Source organism: Balaenoptera ricei, chromosome 3, assembly GCF_028023285.1.
Source record: "Balaenoptera ricei isolate mBalRic1 chromosome 3, mBalRic1.hap2, whole genome shotgun sequence".
Taxonomy (NCBI): domain Eukaryota; kingdom Metazoa; phylum Chordata; class Mammalia; order Artiodactyla; family Balaenopteridae; genus Balaenoptera; species Balaenoptera ricei.
The window spans coordinates 166,422,336-166,449,268 of NC_082641.1; the positions used below are offsets into that span (position 1 = coordinate 166,422,336).

General features: G+C 41.9%; 1 protein-coding gene and 1 pseudogene across 3 annotated transcripts in view; one reads left to right on the forward strand and one right to left on the reverse strand.

Moving 5' to 3' along the window:
- IBA57 (iron-sulfur cluster assembly factor IBA57) overlaps window positions 1–26,933 on the forward strand; it is a 70,059-nt gene that overhangs the window by 15,410 nt on the left and 27,716 nt on the right. The gene's annotated exons all lie outside the window — the stretch shown is intronic.
- LOC132362077 (E3 ubiquitin-protein ligase rififylin-like) lies at window positions 233–733 on the reverse strand (annotated as a pseudogene).

Here is a 26,933-nt window from a genome sequence, read left to right on the forward strand (position 1 = left end):
GTGTGATCTGTACCAGTTCCCACTGGCCTCGGCCTCTGCCAGACACAAGGTGCACCTCTGAAGCAAGACAGGCATGCCCAGAGGTGACACAGCATCTTTGCTTGCCCTGGTCTTGGGAACACTGCAGATTTTCTTGTTAGCCTGCCCCTCTATAAGCTGGCTAACTGTGGGCCCAGACATCTCGAGCTATGTCCCTGTAAAGCACTGAAGAAGCTAGTAGAAGCCCTCAGGATCAGAAGACATGCACAGCTCAGATCACGTACTGCCGGCAGATGGGACACTGGTTCATGCACTTGCCACACTTGGTACAGGTGACCATGTGGCTGCACTCCAGCAGAACACAGTTGATGGGCGAGTCCATGCAGATCCGACACAGTTTCTCCTCCAGGCTGGATGGCACTGCTCCCCTGTCCCCCTGTTTTGGTCTTCAGCACCACACACCAGCCGCTGGAGTCCCTTCTGACTCTTGTACAGCCACGTCACCATCAGCTCCCACTTCTCACAGCAGCCCTTGTAGTTGATGAAGTTGTGAGCCAGGATCTCTTTGAGATGCCGCACAGTTAGACCTTCAATGTCCTCCGGTTGGTCAGGTCAGACAGAGAGGCCCTCCAGCTTCAGTTGTCCTCTGAGTCGACGGACTGCGGCCACCCTCAGTAGGTGCTCTGGCTGTGCTCTCCAGGTAGACGGGTTCCTCTTGGTCCTGAGACACATGGCCATTGGCCTTCCTGGCCATGCTTGTGCAGTGGGCCTCACAGGCCTTGCAGCTTGGTTCCGAGACCGTGGGGGAAGGGAAGGAGCTGTACCCAGGGTTAGAATAAGCCTGTATCCTGGCTTCATGGGGTGGTGGGGCCGCCTCAGGCTGTCCATCCAGGCAGAACCAGTTGCATCAGGTTGCCCACATGATAAAATCTGGGAGGGGAGGGGAAGGGAGAGGCCGGATCCTGCCCATGTACACCTCAGGCAGGGGAGCTGTGGGCTGTGCCCTGGTGGCATCGGGGCTGAGGGGCGGTTGCGACATCCTCACGGCAGCCCCAGGAGTTTGTCATACAACATCTTTATCCATTCATCTGTTGATGGACATTTAGGTTGCTTCCATGTCCTGGCTATGGTAAATAGTGCTGCAGTGAACACTGGGGTGCATGTATCATTTCAAATTATGTTTTTCTCTGGATATATGCCCAGGAGTGGGATTACTGGGTCATATGGTAGTTCTATTTTTAGTTTTTTAAGGAACCTCCATAGTGTTCTCCATAGTGCCTATACCATTACATTCCCACCAACAGTGTAGGAGGGTTCCCTTCTCTCCACACCCTCTCCAGCACTTATTGTTTGTAGATTTTTTGATGATGGCCATTCTGACCGGTGTGAGGTGATACCTCATTGTAGTTTTGATTTGCATTTCTTTAATAACTAGCAATGTTGAGCATATTTTCATGTGCTTTTTGGCCATCTGTATGTCATTCTTGGAGAAATGTCTATTTAGATCTTCCACCCATTTTTTGATTATGTTGTTTGTTTTTTTCATATTGTGCTACCTGGGCTGTTTGTATATTTTGGAGATTAATCCCTGGTCAGTCACTTTCTTTGCAAATATTTTCTCCCATTCTAAGGGTTGTCTTTTCGTTTTGTTTATGGTTTCCTTTGCTGTGCAAAAGCTTTTAAGTTTAATTAGTATTTAAGTTTAATTGTTTATTTTTGTTTTCATTTTCATTACTCTTAAGAGGTGGATCAAAGAAGATCTTGCTGCTATTTATGTCAGAGAGTGTTCTGCCTATGTTTTCCTCTAAGAGTTTTATAGTATCTGGCCTTACACTTAGGTCTTTAATCCATTTTGAGTTTATTTTTGTGTGTGGTGTTAGGGAGTGTTCTAATTTCATTCTTTTACATGTAGCTGTCCAGTTTTCCCAGCACCACGAACAAAAGAGACTTCCTTTCCTCCATTGTATATTCGTGCCTCCTTTGCCATAGATTAAGTGACCATAGGTGCGTGGGTTTATCTCTGGACTTTCTATCCTGTTCCATTGATCTATACTTCTGTTTTTGTGCCAGTACTGTACTTTGTGTTTGTTTGTTTTTTGTTTTGTGTTTGTTTTTGGCTGTGCCACGTGGCATGTGGGATCTTAGTTTCCCAACCAGGGACTGAACTGGTGCCCCCTGCAGTGGAAGTGCAGAGTCCTAACCACTGGACTGCCAGGGAATTCCCAGTACCATACTGTTTTGATTACTGTAGCTTTGTGTATAGTCTGATGTCAGGGAGCCTGATTCCTCCAGCTCTGTTTTTCTTTCTCAAGATTGCTTTGGGGCTTCCCTGGTGGCGCAGTGGTTGAGAATCTGCCTGCTAATGCAGGGGACACAGGTTCGAGCTCTGGTCTGGGAAGATCCCACATGCCGCGGAGCACCTAGGCCCGTGAGCCACAACTACTGAGCCTGCGTGTCTGGAGCCTGTGCTCCGTAACGAGAGAGGCCACGATAGTGAGAGGCCCGCGCACCGCGATGAAGAGTGACCCCCGCTCGCTGCAACTAGAGGAAGCCCTCGCACAGAAACGAAGACCCAACACAGTCAAAAATAAATAAATAAATTAATTAATTAATTAAAAAAAAAAAAGATTGCTTTGGCTATTTGGGGTCTTTTGTGTTTCCATACAAATTGTAAACGTTTTGGTTATAATTCTGTGAAAAATGCCATTGGTAGTTTGATAGGGATTGCATTGAATCTGTAGATTGCTTTGGGTAGTGTTTTCATTTTGACAATATTGATTCTTCCAATCCAAGAACGTGGTATATCTCTCCATCTGTTTATGTCATCTTTGACTTCTTTCATCAGTATCTTCAGTATCTTACAGTTTTCTGAGTACAGATCTTTTGCCTCCTTAGATAGGTTTATTCCTAGGTATTTTATTCTTTTTGATGTGATGGTAAATGGGATTGTTTCCTTAATTTCTTTTTCTGATCTTTCATTCTTAGTGTTTAGGAATGCAAGTGATTTCTGTGTATTAATTTTGTATCCTGCAACTTTACCAAATTCATTGATGAGTTCTAGTAGTTTTCTGGTAGTGTCTTTAGGATTTTCTATGTATAGTACCATGTGATCTGCAAAGAGTGACAGTTTTACTTCTTCTTTTCCAATTAGGATTCCTTTTATTTCTTTTTCTTCTCTGATTGCCATGGCTAGGACTTCCAAAATTATGTTGAGTAAAAGTGGCAAGAGTGGACATCCTTGTCTTGTTCCTGAACTTAGAGGAAATGCTTTCAGCTTTTCACCATTGAGAATGATGTTTGCTGTGGGTCTGTCATATATGGCCTTTATTATGTTGAAGTAGGTTCCCTCCATGCTCACTTTCTCGAGAGTTTTTTTTTTTTTAATATTTATTTATTTATTTATTTAGGTTGTGCTGGGTCTTAGTTGCAGCACACAGGCTTTTTAGTTGTGACGTTCAGACTCTTAGTTGTGTCATGCATGCGGGACCTAGTTCCCTGACCAGGGATCAAACCTGGGCCCCCTGCATTGGGAGCGCAGAGTCTTACCCACTGGACTACCAGGGAAGTCCCATCTGGAGAATTTTTATCATAAATGGGTGTTGAATTTTGTCAAAAGCTTTTTTTCTGCATCTATTGAGATGATCATATGGTTTTTATTCTTCAGTTTGTTGATGTGGTGTATCACATTGATTGATTTGCATATGATTGAAGAATCCTTGCAACCCTGTGATAAATCACACTTGATCGTGGTGTATGATCCTTTTAATGTGTTGTTGGATTTGGTTTGCTAGTATTTTGTTGAGGATTTTTGCGTCTTTGTTCATCAGTGATATCAGCCTGTAATTTTCTTTTATTGTGGTATCTTTGTGTGGTTTTGGTATCAGGGTGATGGTGGCCTTGTAGAATGAGCTTGGGAGTGTTCCTTTCTCTGCAATTTTTTGGAAGAGTTTCAGAAGGATAGGTGTTAACTCTCCTCTAAATGTTTGATAGAATTCACCTGTGAAGCCATCAGTTCCTGGACTTTTGTTTGTTGGGAGTTTTTATATCACATTTTCAATTTAGTACTTGTGATTGGTCTGTTTATATTTCTTCCTGGTTCACTTTTGGGAGATTGTACCTTTCTAAGAATTTGTCCATTTCTTCCAGGTTTTCTATTTTATTGGTGTATAGTTGCAAGTCTCTTTGGATCCTTTGTATTTCTGTGGTGTCCATTGTAACTTCTCCATTTTCATTTCTAATGCTATCGATTTGAGTCCTCTCCCTTTTTTTCTTGTTGAGTCTGGCTAAAGGTTTATCTATTTCGTTTATCTTCTCAAAGAACCAGCTTTTAGTTTCATTGATCTTTGCTATTGTTTTCTTTGTCTCTGTTTCATTTATTTCTGCTCTTATCTTTATGATTTTCTTCCTTCTACTAACTCTGGGTTTTGTTTGTTCTTCTTTCTCTAGTTGCTTTAGGTGTAAGGTTAGGTTTTTTATTTTCTTGTTTCCTGAGGTAAGATTGTATTCCTATAAACTTACCCCTTAGAACTGCTTTTGCTGCATCCCATAGGTTTTGGATCACTGTGTTTTTATTTTGAGTGGAAGGTGCTGGGACTTGGTTTTGGGTAAACTAGATACATTGAGATGCTTTCCCTGTGCACACCAGATAAAAGATGTTAGCAGAGTTTCTCAGTTTGCTGGACTGACAAGAAGGGAAGAGGCCTCAGAGGCCTGGAACAGTGATGGAGCTCCAAGTCCAGAGGAGATTGGGCCCTGGTGACTCTGAGCTGTGGTCTGCAGACCCAGGGCAAAAAGCAGACAGGCCTGTCCCTGTGAGGTGTGTGAGCAGTGCCCACAGAGCTGGGATGGAATGACTGAGTGACAAAGGAGCCATCCTGGTGTTGGGGTGGCAGCAGTATCCCCTCCAAGAACCTGCAGCCAGATGCAGCCAGGAGTCACTCCAGGAGGAGGTGGGGAGAGTGGAGCTGGGGGTGGGGAGCTACTGGGAGCCTGAGGGGAAGATGGGACACAGAGAGGGACTGGGAAATTGAAGGTGACTGAGACATGGGGGGCTCTGAGGGCTTGGCCAGCCCAGTGAGGCGAGGCTCCCCTCAGGGAAGGACACAGCCAGGCAGCTCTGACCCCTTCCCATTCCCCCAAACTGAGAGCAGGTGGTCAGGCTGGGTGGGCAGCACCATTCTGAGGTTCAGTCTCCTGGAGTGAACAAAATTAAGAAGGCAGGACATCCACTGGACCAGAATGGAGTAGGTCTTCATGACATATAAATAAAGGACGCAGAGGCCCATGTACTGATGGTGCTGCCAGTATCTGTGCTGTGAATTAAAAAGCGCTCAGGGTGGGACTTCCCGGGTGGTCCAGTGGGTAGGACTCCGCACTCCCAATGCAGGAGGCCTGGGTTCAATCCCTGTTCGGGGAACTAGATCCCGTGTGCATGCCACAGCTAAGAGTTTGCATGCTGCAGTGAAGATCCCACGTGCCGCAACTGAGACCCGGGGAAGCCAAAAACAAAAACAAAAAAATCTTTAAAAGAATATAGTATATTAAAAAACCACTCAGGGCTTCTCACCGTCTGTGGACGCCCAGAGTCAGGAGCCAAGTGTCTTCTCTGGGCAGTGGTATTTATGGAACATCAGTCCCTTGGCCTGAGCATGAGCCGCTGTGCCGACATGTGACCTTATGTGGGAGCCATAAAGTAAATGAGAAAGGAGGTGGTCAATGGTGTTTTAAGTGTGGGCAGCTTCCGAGTGAAATGCTGCTTGGAGATCATGTGTCCTGTAAATGTCTTCAGGGTTCTCCAGGTTACTGTGACCTTAAAATATTTGGTTCAGATCCAAAGAAATGCACATTCCGTGTTTTACCTCAGTGCTTTTAAAAGGAGACTGCCATATGACAGAAGTACTTCTTTTCTTGGACAACCAAGTCAGTTTTCACAGAAACACTGGAGCTTGCAGGAAGCTCTGACTTTCAGGAGCTCTAAAGCCAGCCTTCTTGTGCACATGACCCAGAGGGGGATCAGTCAGTGTTTAATCTTTACATTTGCTTCCTATTTCATAAACACTGATCACTGTGAGAACTGGTGCAGATACTAGGGAAGGTTTTTGCTGATTTTCCTATCTGCTTTAGTTTGTTTTGTAGAAAGTATGTCATAGTTAAAAAAAAAAAAAAAAGGTAGCACTGGGTGATAGTATTTCTAGAAGCCTGGCAAACGCAAGTGTAAACCTTTCTTTACAAACCCTTGTCCAACTCAAGTTTTACAGGGAATAAGTTCTAAGGAATATACCTTTGTTGTTAAAAACCCAAAAAACCCAGAAACACTAATTTAACCCAAAAAGAAACATGAGTCAGCAGAAAAATTATAGAATCAAACCTACAAATTTTCAGATATTGGAGTAACCAGGCATATAAAATAAGTATATTTAGTATTTTTAAAGGAATAAAGTAAGGCATTTAAATGTTAGTAAGAAGCAAGAGACTATAAAGACGATTAAACAGGTCATAAACAGATCAAAGATAACTTGTAGAAATAAAAATATTATCTTTAAAAAAAATCCATGGGTGTATTTTCTGAAGAATTGGGAAATATGAAAAAGAGTAAGAGATGGGAGAAGGGAGAGAAGATTTAGTATAATAACATAGTTATCTAAGTGGAATTACAGAAGGAGAGAAAAGAACATGGGGCAGAGGAAAGAGATAATGGCTGAGAATTTTCCAGAATTGATGGAAGTTGTCACTTCTTAGGCTCAGGAAACCCAGTGGGTCTGTAGCTCTACCTTGTCACATCTTAATGAAAGTCCATAATCCCAAAGACAGAGGGAAGATCTTGAAAGTAGATAGAGAGAAAAATCTTAAAAAAAAAAATTGGTTTATCAAAAGCCACAGGGGAAGCCAGAAGGAAAGTGAGTAATGCCTTCAGTGTACTGAGAGAAAAATAACTATCAGCCTAGAATTGTATACCCAAAACTGTCATTCATGAATGAGGTGAAATAAGACATTTTCATCTGAGATAATTGTGATTTTCAGTAAGAAATATATATTTGGTCTTGTCCTTAATCCTGGCACAGAGCTCCTAAAATTCTTGGAATTTCCTAAGTAATGAGAGTGATAGAGGTGTGTTAATATTTATAACAAGCTTCTGTCAACCACACCAGACTTTATGTTAATGAGGTGACTTTTAGAAAGCCTTCAAGGATGGGGGCTGGTTGCTAGAGGAATCAACCATGTGATTAGAGGGTTAGAACTTTCAATCCCACTCGCTGACCTCTGGGAAGGGGAGAGGGGCTGGAGCTTGAATCAGTCACCAAAAGCCAATGATTTAATCAATCATACCTCTGTAATGAAGCCTCCATAAAACCCCAAAAAGATGGGGTTTGAAGAGTGTCCAGGTCAGTGAATACACGGAGATTTGGGGAGAGTGGCATGCCCAGAGAGGGCATGGACGCTCCATGCCCCTTCCCACATACCTTGCCCTTTGCATCTCTTCCATTTGGCTGTTCCTGAGTTATATCCTTTAATAGTAAACCAGTAATCTACTAAGTAAAATGTTTCTCTCTATTCTGTGAGCCGCTCTAGCAAATTAATCGAACCCAAGGAGGGTTGTAAAAACCTATCTATAGCCAGTTGGTCAGAAGCACAGGTGATAACGTAGACTTGTGATTGCTGTCTGAAGTGGTGAGGGGGCAGTCTTGGGGGACTGAGCCCTTAACCTGTGGGCTCTGATGCTATCTCCAGGTAGATAGTGTCAGAATTGGGTTGAATTGTGGGATACCCAGGTGGTATTGGAGACTCGCCTGGTGTGGGGAGAGAACCTACACATCGGAATTGGGTGCAGAACTGTACAAACAAACAAAAAGTTTAGAATTTAAATATTCTCAAGGATGACTTTAAGGCAGATGGAAAGTCCCATAGAAGAAATCCCATAAGGGAGAATATGAAATGCAAGATTAGAATGAATGTGGGTGGGGGGGAAGGTAAATATGTGGATAAATCTAAAATGCTGAATCTGAAAGTTGATATTTATAATGCCTAATTTGGGAGTGAGTTTATGCCAATGCGGTGGCACAGGGTGGGCCCATAGATGGCCTTAGAATGGGGCCAGTCACCATGAAGACCAAGTGATGAGAGGGTGGGAACTTTCATTCACACCCCAACCTCCAGGGAGGGAAGGGGTCTGGAGATTGAGCTCCATAAAAACTCTGGAACAAGATTTGATGAACTTCCAGGCCAGTGAGCCCTCGGAGGTGCTGGAAGGGTGGTGCCTGGAGAGATCATGTGCGCTCCATGAATTGAACCCCCATACCTTGCCCTATGTATCTCTTCCATTTGGCTGTTTCTGAGTTATATCCGGAACTCAGGTCATAAACCAGTAAACCTAAGTAAAGTGTTTCCTGAGTTCTGAGTCACTCTAGCAAATTAATCGAATCTGAGGAGGGGGTCATGGGAACCTCTGAATTTGTAGCCAAGCTGGACAGAAGTGTTGGTGGCCTGGGCACCTCATGGCAATTGGCATTTGAAGTGGGGGCCGTCTTGTGGGCTGAGTCCTTGAACCTGTGGGGTCTGACCGCTAACTCAGGAACTTAGTCTCAGAATTGGGTTGAACTGTTGGACACCTGGTTGGAGTCAGAGAATTGGAGAGTTGGTTGTTGGAAAAGGCACTACATATTTGATGTCAGAGAAAAAAAACACAGAAACCTCTCTCGTTAATTGGCAAATCAACAAGTCATTAAAACAAGATGATAATAACAGAATCAATAAGCTTGACCTAAAGCATCTATCAACCATTGCACTCAGTGATTGAAGAGTACACATTCCTATTAAAAACACATGGAACATGTCCTTGTTCTCAACCCTAAAGTTTCCACAACTTTCAAAGAATTGTCTTCATAGAGACCATATCCTTTGACCAAATTTTTCCTAAAAAGATACCAATAAAAAGATAACTAAAAATTCTTCATCACTTGAAAGTTAAGTAAAGCACATCTAAATACTTCATGGGTCAAAGAAAAGAGTCATCACAAATTATCAGCTACTCAGAAATGAAATGACAATGAAAATACAACAAAATTTGGTTGTAGGTTTATATTAGGGGTAACTTTATAGCTTTAGTCATATTATTTAAAAAGATGAAAAGTTTAAACAGTTGTGCCTCTGACTTAAGAAGTTAGCAAAGTAACAACATAATAGATCAAAGTAAATAATAAACAGAAATTAAAGAAGTAAAAAACTGAAAAGCAGAGGAGCAACAAAACCAAGCATTTTTAATTAACAGGGCAATAGGAGTGGGAAGAGAGAATCCTGGGGGCTGCATGGGAGGCAGGGGGGCCAGGTCTGCACTCTCCTTTTGCCCAGCCTTTTCTGGAAAAAACCCCTCTCTTCCCACCGTACTGCTGTGTTTCCTTGCCGTGCTCCCCTTTCCACCTGGTGTTGCAGGTAACTTGATCTTCCAGAAGCTCTCATTTAAAAATATGTATTTACTTTGTCCCATTTTCTTCCGAGTTTATCTCTGTGTTGCTTCTGTGTAGTTGAGGTCGTTCTATGCTTAATATGTCAGTTTTGCGTCTGTATTTTTTTCCCCGCATTTCATGAGCACTTATCCCTCTGTCATCAACGTGGATGTTTTTTGTGGCTTCCAGTATTTGGATATCGCTTGGTTCACTCAACTAGGCCACAGACGGATATTCGATATGTTTTCTTTGTGCTTTCTCTCTCTTTTTTAGAGGATAATGTTTTGATACACATCTTCCAGATACGTCTTGTGGGATGATTTCCTCTTGACTCTTTGTATTTCAGATTTAATGGTTCACTATGGGCATGGGCAGAATGCTAAACACCTAGTGGGTAGCACTCAGCCAGTTGTGCTGTGTTCTTTTCTTGGCACTGGTTCCAGGAGTATTTATAAATAGATTTGAGAAAAATTATCGAGTGGGAAAGCTGAGACTGAGTGGGATGGAGACCCCATTGTAAGAGGTCTGTACCAAGAGCTTGTACCTGATGCCCCCAGCATATCTGAGTGGAGGCTGGTGGATGCTGATCCCTCCTCCCCTTTTTATGTTTAGACATGCTTTCTCCAACATTTTATTATGAAAAAATCTAACACAGAAAGTGAGAGGGTTTTTTTAAACATATTTATTGGAGTATAATTGCTTTACAATGGTGTGTTAGTTTCTGCTGTATCACAAAGTGAATCAGCTATACGTATACATATAACACCATATCCCCTCCCTCTTGGATCTCCCTCCCACCCTCCCTATCCGACCCCTCTAGGTGGTCACAAAGCACCGAGCTGATCTCCCTGTGCTATGTGGCTGCTTCCCACTAGCTATCTATTTTACATTTGGTAGTGTATATATGTCCATGCCACTCTCTCACTTCGTCCCAGCTTACCCATCCTCCTCCCTGTGTCCTAAAGTCCATTCTCTACAACTGCGTCTTTATTCCTGTCCTGCCCCTAGGTTCTTCAGAACCTTTTTTTTTTTTCGATTCCATATATATGTGTTAGTATACGGTATTTGTTTTTCTCTTTCTGACTTACTTCTCTCTGTATGACAGACTCTAGGTCCATCCACCTCACTACAAATAACTCAGTTTTGTTTCCTTTTATTGCTGAGTAATATTGCATTGTATATATGTGCCACATCTTCTTTATCCATTTATCTGTCGACGGACACTTAGGTTGCGTCCATGTCCTGGCTATTGTAAATAGTGCTGCAATGAACATTGTGGTACATGACTCTTTTTGAATTATGGTTTTCTTAGGGTATATGCCCAGTAGTGGGATTGTTGGGTCGTATGGTAGTTCTATTTTTATTTTTTTAAATTTTATTTATTTATTTTTAAACATCTTTATTGGAGTATAATTGCTTTACAATGGTGTGTTAGTTTCCGCTTTATAACAAAGTGAATCAGTTATACATATACATATGTTCCCATATCTCTTCCCTCTTGCGTCTCCCTCCCTCCCACCCTCCCTATCCCACCCCTCTAGGTGGTCACAAACCACCGAGCTGATCTCCCTGTGCTATGTGGCTGCTTCCCACTAGCTATCTATTTTACGTTTGGTAGTGTATATATGTCCATGCCACTCTCTCACTTTGTCCCAGCTTACCCTTCCCCCTCCCCATATCCTCAAGTCCATTCTCTAGTAGGTCTGTGTCTTTATTCCCGTCTTACCCCTAGGTTCTTCATGACCTTTTTTTTTTTTTCTTAGATTCCATCTATATGTGTTAGCATACGGTATTTGTTTTTCTCTTTCTGACTTACTTCACTCTGTATGACAGACTCTAGGTCCATCCACCTCACTACAAATAACTCAATTTCGTTTCTTTTTATGGCTGAGGAATATTCCATTGTATATATGTGCCACATGTTCTTTATCCATTCCTCTGTTGATGGACACTTAGGTTGCTTCCATATCCTGGCTATTGTAAATAGACCTGCAATGAACATTTTGGTACATGACTCTTTGAATTGTGGTGTTCTCAGTGTATATGCCCAGTAGTGGGATTGCTGGGTTGTATGGTAATTCTATTTTTAGTTTTTTAAGGAACCTCCATACTGTTCTCCATAGTGGCTGTATCAATTTACATTCCCACCAACAGTGCAAGAGTGTTCCCTTTTCTCCACACCCTCTCCAGCATTTATTGTTTGTAGATTTTTTGATGATGGCCATTCTGACCGGTGTGAGATGATATCTCATTGTAGTTTTGATTTGCATTTCTCTAATGATTAATGATGTTGAGGATTCTTTCATGTGTTTGTTGGCAATCTGTATATCTTCTTTGGAGAAATGTCTATTTAGGTCTTCTGCCCATTTTTGGATTGGGTTGTTTGTTTTTATGTTATTGAGCTGCATGAGCTGCTTGTAAATTTTGAAGATTAATCCTTTGTCAGTTGCTTCATTTGCAAATATTTTCTCCCATTCTGAGGGTTGTCTTTTGGTCTTGTTTATGTTTTCCTTTGCTGTGCAAAAGCTTTTAAGTTTCTTTAGGTCCCATTTGTTTATTTTTGTTTTTATTTCCATTTCTCTAGGAGGGGGGTCAAAAAGGATCTTGCTGTGATTTATGTCATAGAATGTTCTGCCTATGTTTTCCTCTAAGAGTTTGATAGTGTCTGGCCTTCCATTTAGGTCTTTAATCCATTTTGAGTTTATTTTTGTGTATGGTGTTAGGGAATGTTCTAATTTCATTCTTTTACCTGTAGCTGTGCAGTTTTCCCAGCACCTAGAAAGTGAGAGTTTTGCAGTAAACACTCCTTGGACATGCCCAATTTGCAATGAGCTTCTGCTGTCCTTTTTCCTTTGGGTATCAATCCCCCACCCTAATCCTCTAGCCACCCCCCCACCCCTTGGCCTTTCTTAATTTTTGATGCATTTCCAAGCAACTGGCCAACCTCAGCCACACCCATCCCTAGCGCCTTCATCAACATCATTTATGGTTCTTTTTTTTTTCCCTCTTGGAGGTAAAATTAGCATATGGTGAAATGCACAAATCCTGCTGTTTGATGAATTCTGAAAAATGCATACAATTGTGGTAGCTCTCTCCTGCCCCTTCCCAGTCAGGCTTTATGCCCCAACCATCACAGGTGTGCTGAACCTGCTCTAAAGCTTCATGTCGGTGGAATCACATGATGCTGCACTTCCAAGGGAGGTTTTGTTCTCTGCACATTTTTGAGCCTCCCCCATGATGCATGTGTCCCTGGTGCAGTCCTTTTTTTGCTGAGTAGTGCTGGTTGAGTGGACAGACCACAGTTAGCTTCTCCATCTCCTATCGAGGGACCCCCAGGATATTTGCAGTTTGGGCTGTTATGGGGAAAGCAGCAGTGAGCATACGGACCATGACCAGACCATCTGTAAAAATAGAAATCTGACCTACAACCACTGGCCACCTGCCCAAGAAACCAACCCACCATCTCCAGTAGCCAGCCTGTTATAGTCAGACTTGCAGGACGTCAGCCTGCTATCTCTAGCAACAGTCCAGGCAGCCAAACAACAACCCCTGCAATTAGCCATCAGCCCCAAACCACAGGACTTGATCAATAACTGATGCTTCCCTATCTTCTGTCCTGCTTCCAACTTGGAACCAACCAGAGAAAGCCAAATATGCTCCCTAACCCGTCCCACGGGACACCCCACTTCTTGTCAGCCGTTCCAGCTCCTCAGGCCCACAGCCTCCGTTGGCACACCAGGGCCTTCCCTTTTCCCACAGGGAAGCTCTGCCACCCCTGACTGCCCCTCACTCCCTTGCTGCAGCGAGCTGTGAGCAGATAGCCTCTGTCCGTTCTCTGCTCCGGCCATCTCCATTCATTCCCACACTCGAACAAGCCCTTTGTGGACACAGGCTTTCAACTCGCCAAGTCATCGCCTCGGGCGGGGTCTGTGGGCCACACATAGGAGGAAGCTGCCTGCATTCTCCCACAGTGACCAGTCCGTTTTACACTCCCACCAACAGCTAGTGCATGCCACCATTTGGTGCTGTCAGTCTTTCTAATTCCATCTGGAGATTTGGTGTTTACATTTCAAACATCTTGGGCAGATGCCTGGCTGTGCTGAGGGGAAGCCGGGGGAACATTCCACTCTTCAACCCTGGGGGGAGCCCCCTTGCACTCTCTGTGATCTGGGCACTTAGCTAACTCAGTGTCCTTGTCTTCAGTTTCTTTTCAAATGATATTGATTCAGTTTGGTCACATTAGTGTTTGTGGGAAAAATGAATTACTTCTGAATAAATTTTATTCAGAAATCTCTCAAAATAAGAAGTTCGTCAGGGAAATGAATGACAGCAGGGACCCTGCTGATGAAAAATCTGGAGATTGCTGAGTTCTGATCTACATTTCACTCATTCATTCCTCTATTCATTCAACAAATTATTGAGTGCCTACAAACCATAAAAGTAAAATACAAAATATACTGGATTGCCGTAGCTCTGTGGTCAAGAATAAAGCAGAGAATGGGATGGGGTGTGTGCGGAGATGGGGTGAATTGGGGGGATGGGCTGTCTGTTGGTGGGGATGGGTTATGTGGTGGGGACCAGGCCATTGGCGGGATGGGGCATGAGCAGGTATGGAGTGCACTGGGGGGACTGGGCTTGTTTGGGGTTAGGGTGCAGGTGGAGATGGAGCAGGGTTGGGGCAATTAAGGGACAGGGTGGGTGCAGAGTCGGGACATGTTGGGGGGACAGAGCAAGTGTGGGGATGGTGCACATTGGGGGATGGAGTGTGTGTGGGGTCAGGGAGCATTGGGGGGACAAGGAGAGGGTGGGGTTGGCATGCATGCGGAGACTAGGCGCATTTGGGGGATAGGGCAAGGTCAGGGTGCATTGGAGGAATGGGGCATGTGTGAAGTCAGGGTGCATGCGGAGACTGGGTGCACTGGGGGCATGGGACAGGGTTGGGGTGCATGGGGGGATGGAGCACATTGGGGGACTGGGCACATGAAGGATAGAGGTTGGGGGGGCATATGTGCTGAGTGTGTCCAGACAGAGGACACAGCAAGGAAAGGCCTTGAGACTACTGCATGTCTGGAATATCCTTCAAATAGTTGAGGCCAGTGCATCTTGGGGCAGGATTACAGGAGGCCACATCAGGCAGAGCCCGCGAGGGGTTTGCACAGGGCCTGGCACTATCCTGGGGCAGAGTGGGGATTGAAGGAGAGCCCCTGCCCCTGGGGTGATGGGTGAGGGGGTGCCAGCAGAGTGGGCAGAACTGGGTTTATCTTAAAGCACACGGGGCTTGTAGGAATTGTGGGGTGCTGCAGTGGCTGTCCTCATGGGGGTAGGGGTTCAGTAGGGGTGGGTGTGGGGTGGCCTGGAGGTTGTGGGCACAGAGGGGGTACCACCGAGAGGGTGCAGACTGACACAGGAGCATCAGGGGACAGGGCTGCTCGCAGACACACCTGGCCCGGGGCCTTGATTGAGTTTGTGCGGCCTCTCCTGACCTACTCCAGATACCCCATCACCTTGTGTTGGTCTGTTTTGTTTAATGGGTATTTTTACGGAGATCATTGCCATTGTAAGACATAATATAGAGAGGTGCCAGTACCCTTTACCCAGTTCCTCCCCATGGTAACTTTTAGCAAAAATGTGCTACAATATCACACCAGGATATTGACTCTGATACCATCCACTGGCCTTATTCAGATCTCACCGTTTTCCTTGTGCTCATTTGTGTACATGTGTTGACTTCTGTCTCAACTAGAGTCAAGGTACAGAACACCTCTATCCCATATTGACCTGTCCCTAACCCCTGGTCACCACCAATCTATCCTTCATTTCTAAAATTCTGTCGTTTCAAAAATGTTATGTAAATGACATCCTATAGTAACCTCTATGTGTTGACTTTTTCCACTCAGCATAACTCCCTGGAGATCTGTCCAGGTTGCTGCTGTGTCAATAGTTGATTCCTTTTTGTGGCTCAGTCCAACTCCATGGTATGAATTACCACAGTCTGTTCAACCATCCACCTGTTCAAGGACATTTGCGTTGTCTCCAGTTTGGAGTGATTACAAATAAAGCTGCTATAAACATTCATATTACCGGTTTCATGTTTTATTTCTCAAGTTTTATTTCTCTGGGATAAATGCCCAGGAGAGAGCAATGGCTGGGTCATATGTTAGTTTCATGTTTAGTTTTATAAGGAACTGCCAACTCTTCCAGAGCGGCTATATCACGTTACACTCCTACCAGCAATGTACCAGAGATGCAGTTTCTCTGCATTCTTGTTGGCATTTGGGGTTTTCACTGTTCATAATTTTCTGATAGGCATGCAGAGGTATCTCACGATAGTTTTACTTTGAGTCTCCTTGATGGCTAATGGTGTTGAACCTCCTTTTATGTGCTTATTTGCCATCCTCTTTGGTGACATGTCTTTTCATGAATTTTGCCCCTTTTCTAATTGGGTTGTTTGATTTTTACTGTTGAGTATATATTTCGATACCAGTCCTTTGTCGGATGTGGTGGATTCTCATTATTTGCTGGAGTTATATTCCATAACTTCCCTGCAAACACTGAATTAGTGAATATTGAACCACTGCTCCTGTGGAAAGAATGGAGTTAGGTTCCCGCCAGCCTCTGGTTACATTTTTATCAACTGATCAACAGATACCTTTATTTGATATGTATTTCTGTTTAAAGACACCTATCTATTGCTGGTTCATTAACATTAAACTCACGGCCAACAGCACTATAACTTATACCTGAATGAAGCCCATCTAATGTATTTCCTCCATAAGGCATGTCACAGCCTTCTTGTGCTCAGGAACACTAGACAACACTTCAGCTCTATGCTTGGGGGCCATTTTAAACAGTGAAATCCACAAAAAGTACAAAAATTCAAAAAATGTGGTAATAAATCAACTATGAAAAGGACATTTGTTTACAGTCTGAGAGCTGGGACACAAAGACAGAGTACACGCCTTGTTCCACCTCAGCTGGGAACGTGAGCATTGGGAGAGTCGAGTTTTCACTGCTCTGGGCATGTCTGCAAGGACTGCGAAAGCACCTCGAGTATTGATTTTGGGGTCACAAATAAACTTAGGGAGTAGGTGAATTTGAAAATAGAGACACCAAGGGTAATGAGGATTGAATGTGGTTTGAAATACAGTTGTCCCTTGGTCCTGGGGGGCTTGATTCCAGGACCTCCTTGAATACCAAAATCCAAGGATGCTCAAGTTCCTTATACGAAATGGTGTAGTATTTGTGTATAACTTATGCACATCCTCCTGTATACTTTATTAAAATTTTTTTTCACTGAGGTATAGTTGATTTACAATATTATATTAGTTTCAGGTGTACAACATAGTGATTCAAAATTTCTATAGATTATACTCCGTTTAAAGTTATTATAAAATATTGGCTGTATTCCCTGTGCTGTACAGCAGCGGTCCCCAACATTTTTGGCACCAGGGACTGGTTTCGTGGAAGACAATTTTTCCACGGACCGGGGTGGGGGGATGGTTTTGGGAAGATTCAAGTGCATTACATTTATTGTGCACTTTATTTCTATTATCATTACATTGTAATATATAATGAAATAATTAAGCAACTCACCATAATGCAGAATCAGTGGGAGCCCTGAGCTTGTTTTCACTTGCCACGCACTGATAGGGTTTTTTTTTGATGAAATTTTTAAAAAAAATTTAATTTATTTTAGGCTGTGTTGGGTCTTCATTGCTGCGCGCAGGCTTTCTCTAGTTGCGGTGAGTGGGGGCTACTCTTCCATTGCAGTGCGCAGGCTTCTCATTGCAGTGGCTTCTCTTGTTGCAGAGCATGGGCTCTAGGCGCGTGGGCTTCAGTAGTTGCAGCACGCGGGCTTCAGTAGTTGCAGCACGTGGGCTCAGTAGTTGCGGCACGCAGGCCCTAGAGCGTGCAGGCTTCAGTAGTTGCGGCGCGTGGGCTTGGTAGTTTCAACACGCGGGCTCTATGGCGCGCGGGCTTCAGTAGTTGTGGCGTGCAGGCTCAGTAGTTGTGGTGCACAGGCCTAGTTGCTCCATGGCATGTGGGATCTTCCCGGACCAGGGATCTAACCTGTGTCCCCTGCATTGACAGGTGGATTCTTAACTACTGTGCCACCAGGGAAGTCCCACTGATAGGGTTTTGATATGAGTCTGCAAGCAATTGATTTATTATGGTCTCTGTGCAGTCAAACCTCTCTGCTAATGATAATCTGTATTTGCAGCTGCTCCCCAGCGCTGGCATCACCGCCTCAGCTCCACCTCAGATCATCAGGCATTAGATTCTCATAAGGAGTGTGCAACATAGATCCCTCGCATGTGCAGTTCACAGTAGGGCTTGCATTCCTATGAGAATCTAGGAATTTAGGATCTAGGAATCTAGGATCCTGCTGATCTGCCAGGAGGCAGAGCTCAGGCGGTAATGCGAGCGATGGGGAGTGGCTGTAAATACAGATGAAGCTTTGCTTGCTCACCTGACACTCACCTCCTGCTGTGTGTCCTGATTTCTAACAGGCCACGGACCAGTACCAGGCTCTACCAGTGCACGGGCTCTAGGGTGCACAGGCTTCAGTAGTTGTGGTGTGCAGGCTCAGTAGTTGTGGCTCACAGGCTGTAGAGTGCAGGCTCGGTAGTTATGGTGCACGGGCTTAGTTGCTCCGTGGTATGTGGGATCTTCCCGGACCAGGGCTCAAACCCGTGTCCCCTGCATTGGCAGGCAGATTCTTAACCACGTGCCACCAGGGAAGTTCCCCTACTAGTATTCTGCCCTCCCTCTTTCTTCTGCCCACTGGTAACCACTAGTTTGTTCTCCATATCTGTGCACCTGTTTCTCTTTTGTTATATTCATTTGCTTTATTTTTTTGATTTCACATATAAGTGATAGTATACAGTATTTGTCTTTCTCTCTCTGACTTATTTCACTAAGTATAATACCCTCCAGGTCTATCCATATTGTTGCAAATGGCAAAAATTTATTCTTTTTATGGCTGAGTAATATTCCATTGTATATATGTATGAAATCTTCTTTATCCATTCATCCGTTGATGGACATTTAGGTTGCTGTCTTATCTTGGCTATTGTAAATAATGCTGCTATGAACATTGGGTGCATGTATCTTTTCAGATTAGGGTTTTGATTTTCTTTGGATATACCCAGGAGTGGAATTGCTGGATCATATGGTAGTTCTCTTTTTAGTTTTTTGAGGAACCTCCATACTGTTTTCCACAGTGATGCCACTAATTTACATTCCCACCAACAGTGTACAAGGGTTCCCTTTTCTCCACATCCTCACCAACATCTGTTATTTGTGATCTTTTTGATGATAGCCATTCTGACATGTGTGAGGTGATATCTCATTGTGGTTTTGATTAACACTTCTCTGATGATTAGTGATGTTGAGTATCTCTTCATATACCTGTTGGCCATCTGTATTGCTTTCTTTGGAAAAATGTGTATTCAGATCTTCTGCCCATTTTACAATCGGGTGTTTGTTTTTCTTTTGATATTGAGTTGTATGAGCTCTTTATACGTTTTGGGTATTAAGCCCATACGGGTCATATCATTTGCAAATATCTTCTCCCATTCAGTAGGTTGTCTTTTTGTTTTGTCAGTGGTTTCCTTTGCTGTGCAAAAGCTTTCAAGTTTAATTAGGTCCCATTTGTTTATTTTTGCTTTCGTTTCCTTTGCCTTCGGAGAGAAATCACAAAAAAAATTTCTATGATTTGTGTCAAAGAGTGTTCTGCCTATGATTTCTTCTAGGAATTTATGGTTTCTGGTCTTACATTTAGGTTTTTAGTCCATTTTGTTTTTTTAAATCTTAATATTGAGTCTTTATTTTATTTTCATCAAACCTTCTTTATTACTTTATTACCTAACATTTTTTTAACTTTTTATTGGGTTGGCCAAAAAGTTCATTTGGGTTTTTTTGAAAGATATTATGGAAAAAACCCAAATGAACTTTTTGGCCAACCCAATATTATATATTGGAGTATAGTTGATTAACAATGTTGTGTTAGTTTCAGGTGTACAACAAAGTGATTCAGTTATACATATTCATGTATCTATTCTTTTTTAATTAATTAATTAATTAATTTTTGGCAGTCTTGGGTCTTCATTGCTGTGCGTGGGCTTTCTCTAGTTGTTGTAAGTGGGGCTACTCTTTGTTGTGGTGTGTGGGCTTCTCGTTGCAGTGGCTTCTCTTGTTGCAGAGCTCTAGGCTCACAGGCTTCAGTAGTTGTGGCACCCAGGCTCAGTAGTTGTGGCTTGCGGGCTCTAGAGCACAGGCTCAGCAGTTGTGGCTCATGGACTTAGTTGCTCCATGGCAACTAATTCATCTGAGTGACTGTTTTTGTGCAAGTACCATGCTGCTTTGATTATTATAACTTTATGACTAGTCTGAAGTCAGGGAGTGTGACACCTCTAGCTCTGTTCTTTCTTGTTTTGGCTATTCAAGGTCTTTTGTGTTTCCATACAAAATTTTAAATTAGTTGTTCTAGTTCTGTGAAAAATGCCATTGGAATTTTTTTTTTCTAAAGAAACCAGCAAATCTGGGGGTTTATTTTATAGATTGTCTTTTGATAATGACTGATCATCCTTATTTATTTATTTATTTATGGCTGTGTTGGGTCTTCGTTTCTGTGCAAGGGCTTTCTCTAGTTGCGGCAAGCGGGGGCCACTCTTCATCGTGGTGCGTGGGCCTCTCACTATTGCGGCCTCTCTTATTGCGGAGCACAGGCTCCAGAAGTGCAGGCTCAGTAATTGTGGCTCATGGGCCTAGTTGCTCCGTGGCATGTGGGATCCTCCCAGACCTGGGCTCGAACCCGTGTCCCCTGCATTAGCAGGCAGATGCTCAACCACTGCACCACCAGGGAAGCCCGCCATTGGAATTTTGATAGGGATTGCATTGAATCTATCTTGGGTAGTATGGTCACCTTAACAATATTAATTCTTCCAATCCAAGAACATGGGTTTGTGTCATCTTCAGTTTCTTTCGTCAGTGTCTTATAGTTGTCTCAGTGTGGGTCTTTTACCTCCTTAGGTAGCTTGATTCCTAGATATTTTATTCTTTTTGATTCAATGGAGAATGGGATTGTTTCCTTAATTTCTCTTTCATATAGTTCATTGTTATGTATAGAAATGCAACCCAATTTCTTTCATTTTTTTTCTATTTTTCGGACATGCCATGTGGCATGTGGGATCTTAGTTCCCCGACCAGGGATCAAACCTATGTCCCCTGCAGTGGAAGCACAGAATCCTAACCACTGGACCACCAGGGAAGTCCCCAACTGATTTCTATATATTAATTTTGTAACCTGCAACGTTACCAAATTCATTGATGAGTTCTAGTATTTTTTTGGTGGCATCTTTAGGATATTCTATGTATAATATCATGTCATTTGCAAACAGGGACAGTTTTACTTCTTCCTTTCCAATTTGGATTCCTTTTATTTCTTTTTTCTTGTCTTTCTTTTTTCGAGCCTTGGCTAGGACTTCCGCTACTATGTGCTACTACTATGTTCTATACTAGAACAACTAATTTAAAAATTTGTATGGAAACACAAAAGACCTTGAATAGCCAAAACAAGAAAGAAGAACAGAGCTAGAGGTGTCACACTCCCTGACTTCAGACTAGTCATAAAGTTATAATAATCAAAGCAGTATGGTACTCGCACAAAAACAGTCACTCAGATGAATTAGTTGCCATGGAGCAACTAAGTCCATGAGCCACAACTGCTGAGCCTGTGCTCTAGAGCCCGCAAGCCACAACTACTGAGCCTGGGTGCCACAACTACTAGAACTTCCAATAAAAGCAGTGAGAGAGGGCATCCTTGTATTGTTCCTGATCTTACAGGAGATGCTTTTATCTTTTCACCATTGAGTATGATGTTACCTGTTGGCTTATCATGTACGACCTTTATTATGATGAGGTATGTTCCCTCTATACCTATTTTGTGGGGTGTTTATCATAAATGGATGTTGAATTTTGTCAGAAGCTTTTTCAGCATGTACTGAGATGATCGTATGATTTTTATTCTTCAATTTTTTAATGTGGTGTATGACATTGATTGATTTGCAGATATTGAAACTTCCTTGCATCCCTGGGGTAAATCCCACTTGATCATGGTGTATGATCCTTTTAATGTATTGTTGAATTTGGTTTGCTATTATTTTGTTGAGGATTTTTGAATCTGTGTTCATCAGTGATATTGACCTGTAATTTTTTGTGTGTGTGATATCTTTGTCTGATTTTGGAATCAGAGTGATACTGGCCTCATAGAAGGAGTTTGGAAGCACTCCTTCCTCTTCAATTTTTTCGAATAGTTTCAGAGCGATAGGTGTTAACTCTTCTCTAAATGTTTGATAGAATTCACCTGTGATGCCATCTGTTCCTAGACTTTTGTTTTTGGGGAGTTTTTTTTTTTTTTTAATTATTGATTCAATTTCATTACTGGAGATTGGTCTGTTCATATTTTGTATTTCTTCCTAGTGCAATCTTGGGAGAGTATACATTTCAAAGATTTGTCCCTTTCTTCTAGGCTGTCCATTTTATTGGTGTATTTTTGTTTATAATAATCTCTTATGAGCCTTTTGTATTTGTGTTGTGTCAGTTGGTAACTTTTCCTTTTTCATATCTGATTTTATCAATTTGGGTCCTCTCTCTTTTTCCTTGCTAAGTCTTGCTAAAGGCTTATCAATTTTGTTTATCTTTTCAAAGAAGTAGTTCTTAGTTTTGTTGATCTTTTCTATTGCTTTTTAGTGTCCATTTCATTTATTTCTGCTCTGATATTTATGATTTCTTTCTTTCTACTAACTCTGGGTTTTTTATGTCTTTCTAGTTCCTTTACGTGTAAAGTTAGGTTGTTTATTTGAGATTTTTCTTGTTTCCTGAGGTAGACTTATATCGCTATAAACTTCCCACTTATAACTGTTTTTGCTGCATCCCATAGATTTTGGATCATTGTGGTTTTTTTTTTTGAGGGGGGGCTTTTTATTTTTAATTTTTATATTTTTAACGTCTTTATTGGAGTATAATTGCTTTACAATGTTGTGTTAGTTTATGTTGTATAACAAAGTGAATCAGCTATACGTATACATATATCCCCATATCCCCTCCCTCTTGTGTCTCCCTCCCACCCTCCCTATCCCACCCCTCTAGGTCGTCACAAAGCACCGAGCTAATCTCCCTGTGCTATGCAGCTGCTTCCCACTAGCTATCTATTTTACATTTGGTATATATGTCCATGCCACTCTCTCACTTCGTCCCAGCTTACCCTTCCCCCTCCGTGTGTCCTCAAGTGCATTCTCTATGTCTGCATCTTTATTCCTGTCCTGCCCCTAGGATCATCAAAAGCATTTTTTTTTTTAGATTCCATATATATGTGTTAGGATATGATATTTGTTTTCCTCTTTCTGACTTAGTTCACTCGTATGACAGACTCTAAGTCCATCCACCTCACTACAAATAACTCAATTTCGTTTCTTTTTATGGCTGAGTAATATTCCATTGTATATATATGCCACATCTTCTTTATCCATTTATCTGTTGATGGACACTTAGGTTGCTTCCATGTCCTGGCTATAGTAAATAGTGCTGCAATGAACATTGTGGTACATGACTCTTTTTGAATTATGGTTTTTTCAGGGTACATGCCCAGTAGTGGACTTGCTGGGTCATATGGTAGTTCTATTTTTAGTTTTTTAAGGAACCTCCATACTGTTCTCCATAGTGGCTGTATCAATTTACATTCCCACCAACAGTGCAAGAGGGTTCCCTTTTCTCCACAACCTCTCCAGCATTTATTGTTTCTAGATTTTTTGATGATGGCCATTCTGACCGGTGTGAGATGATATCTCATTGTAGTTTTGATTTGCATTTCTCTAATGATTAGTGATGTTGAACATCCTTTCATGTGTTTGTTGGCAATCTGTATATCTTCTTTGGAGAAATGTCTCTTTAGGTCTTCAGCCCATTTTTGGATTGGGTTGTTTGTTTTTCTGATATTAAGCTGCATGAGCTGCTTGTATATTTTGGAGATTCATCCTTTGCCAGTTGCTTCATTTGCAAATATTTTCTCCCATTCTGAGGTTGTCTTTTTGTCTTGTTTATGGTTTCCTTTGCTGTGCAAAAGCGTTTAAGTTTCATTAGGTCCCATTTGTTTATTTGTGTTTTTATTTCCCTTTCTCTAGGAGGTGGATCAAAAAGGATCTTGCTGTGATTTATCTCATGGAGTGTTTTGCCTATGTTTTCCTCTAAGGGTTTTATAGTGTCTGGCGTTACATTTAGGTCTTTAATCCATTTTGAGTTTATTTTTGTGTATGGTGTTAGGGAATGTTCTAATTTCATTCATTTACATGTAACTGTCCAGTTTTCCCAGCACCACTTACTGAAGAGGCTGTCTTTTCTCCATTGTATATTCTTGCCTGCTTTATCAACAATAAGGTGACCATATGTGTGTGGTTTATCTCTGGGCTTTCTATCCTGTTCCATTGATCTATATTTCTCTTTTTGTGCCAGTACCATACTGTCTTGATTACTTTGTAGTTTGGTAGTATAGTCTGAAGTCAGAGAGCCTGATTCCTCCAGCTCTGTTTTTCTTTCTCAAGATTGCTTTGGCTATTCGGAGTCTTTTGTGCTCCATACAAATTGTGAAATTTTTTGTTCTAGTTCTGTGAAAAATGCCATTGGTAGTTTGATAGGGATTGCATTGAATCTGTAGATTGCTTTGGGTAGTATAGTCATTTTCACAATGTTGGTTCTTCCAATCCAAGAACATGGTATATCTCTCCATCTGTTTGTATCATCTTTCATTTCTTTCATCAGTGTCTTATAGTTTTCTGCATACAGGTCTTTTGTCTCCTTAGGTAGGTTTATTCCTAGGTATTTTATTCTTTTTGTTGCAATGGTAAATGGGACTGTTTCCTTAATTTCTCTTTCAGATCTTTCATCATTAGTATATATGAATGCAAGGGATTTCTGTGCATTAATTTTGTATCCTGCTACTTTACCAAAGTCATTGATTAGCTCTAGTAGTTTTCTGATAGTATCTTTAGGATTCTCTATGTATAGTATCGTGTCGTCTGCAAACAGTGACAGCTTTACTTCTTCTTTTCCGATTTGGATTCCTTTTATTTCTCTTTCTTCTCTGATTGCTGTGGCTAAAACTTCCAAAACTGTGTTGGATAATAGTGGTGAGAGTGGGAAAACTTGTCTTGTTCCTGATCTTAGTGGAAGTGGTTCCAGTTTTTCACCATTGAGAACGATGTTGGCTGTGGGTTTGTCATATATGGCCTTTATTATGTTGAGGTAAGTTCCCTTTATGCCTACTTTATGGAGGGCTTTTATCATAAATCGGTGTTGAATTTTGTCAAAAGCTTTTTCTGCATCTATTAATATGATCATATGGTTTTTATTCTTCAGTTTGTTAATATGGTGTATCACATTGATTGATTTGCGTATATTGAAGAATCCTTGCATTCCTGGGATAAACCCCAGTTGATCATGGTGTATGATCCTTTTAATGTGTTGTTGGATTCTGTTTGCTAGTATTTTGTTGAGGATTTTTGCATCTGTGTTCATCAGTGATATTGTCTTGTAATTTTCTCCCTTTGTGACATCTTTGTCTGGTTTTGGTATCAGGGTGATGGTGGCCTTGTAGAATGAGTTTGGGAGTGTTCCTCCCTCTGCTATGTTTTGGAAGAGCTTGAGAAGGATAGGTGTTAGCTCGTCTCTAAATGTTTGATAGAATTTGCCTGTGAAGCCATCTGGTCCTGAGCTTTTATTTGTTGGAAGATTTTTAATCACAGTCTCAATTTCAGTGCTTGTGATTGGTCTGTTCATATTTTCTATTTCTTCCTGGTTCAGTCTCAGAAAGTTGTGCTTTTCTAAGAATTTGTCCATTTCTTCCAGGTTGTCCATTTTATTGGCATATAGTTGCTTGTAGTAATCTGTCATGATCCTTTGTATTTCTGCAGTGTCAGTTGTTACTTCTCCTTTTTCATTTCTAATTCTATTGATTTGAGTCTTCTCCCTTTTTTTCTTGATGAGTCTGGCTAATGGTTTATCAATTTTGTTTATCTTCTCAAGGAACCAGCTTTTAGTTTTATTGATCTTTGCTATCGTTTCCTTCATTTCTTTTTCATTTATTTCTGATCTGATCTTTATGGTTGCTTTCCTTCTGCTAACGTTGGGGTTTTTTGGTTCTCCTTTCTGTAATTGCTTTAGGTGTAAGGTTAGGTTGTTTATTTGAGATGTTTCTTGTTTCTTGAGGTAGGATTGTATTGCTATAAACTTCCCTCTTAGAACCGCTTTTGCTACATCCCATAGGTTTTGGGTCGTCATGTTTTTGTCATTTGTTTCTAGGTATTTTTTGATTTCCTCTTTGATTTCTTCATTGATCTCTGGGTTATTTAGTAGCATATTGTTTAGCCTCCATGTGTTTGTATTTTTTACAGTTTTTTTCCCCTGTAATTGACATCTAGTCTCATAGCATTGTGGTTGGAAAAGATACTTGATACAATTTCCATTTTCTTAAATTTAACAAGGCTTGATTTGTGATGCAAATATGTCTGCATATTTCAAGTATTTTATCTTCAGGTCACTTATCTGTTGTTCTGCTTCAGTTATTCTGCTATTGATTCCTTCTAGAGAATTTTTAATTTCATTTTTTTTGTTGTTCATCATTGTTTGTTTGCTCTTTAGTTCTTGTAGCTCCTTCATCTGCTGTGTGTTTCTCTGTCTTCTCATTTTGCTTAACTTGCTGTGTTCGGGGTCTCCGTTTCGCAGGCTGCAGGTTCATAGTTCCCTTTGTTTTTGGTGTCTGCTCCCAGTGGGTAAGATTGTTTCAGTGGCTTGTGTAGGCTTCCTGGTGGAGGGGACTGGTGCCTGTGTTCTGGTAGGTGGGGCTGGATATTGTCTTTCTGTTGGGCAGGGCCGCATCCAGTGGTGTGTTTTGGGGTGTCTGTGAACTTAGTATGATTTTAGGCAGCCTCTCTGCTAATGGGTGGGGTTGTGACCCTGTCTTGCCAGTTGTTTGGCATGGGGCATCCAGCACTGGAGTTTGCTGGCCATTGTGGGGAGCTGGGTCTTATCGTTGAGACAGAGATCTCTGGGAGAGCTCTCGCTGATTGATATTACGTGGGGCCAGGAGGTCTCTGATGGTCCAAAGTCCTGAACTCGGCTCTCCCACCTCAGAGGCTCTGGCCTGACTCCCAGCTGGAGCACCAAGACCCTGTCAGCCACATGGCTCAGAGAAAAGGGAAAAAGAAAGAAAGAAAAAATAAATAAATAAAATTATTAAAATAAAAACATAATAAAAAAAAGAGAGCAAGCAAACCAATAAACAAATCCACCAATGATAACAAGTGCTAAAAACTGAACTAAGATAAACATAAAAATCAGAAACAAATCAGTTGCAGACAGCAAACTCCAAGTCTACAGTTGCTCCCAAAATCCACCGCCTCAATTTTGGGACGATTTGTTGTCTATTCAGGTATTCCACAGATGCAGGGTACAGCAAGT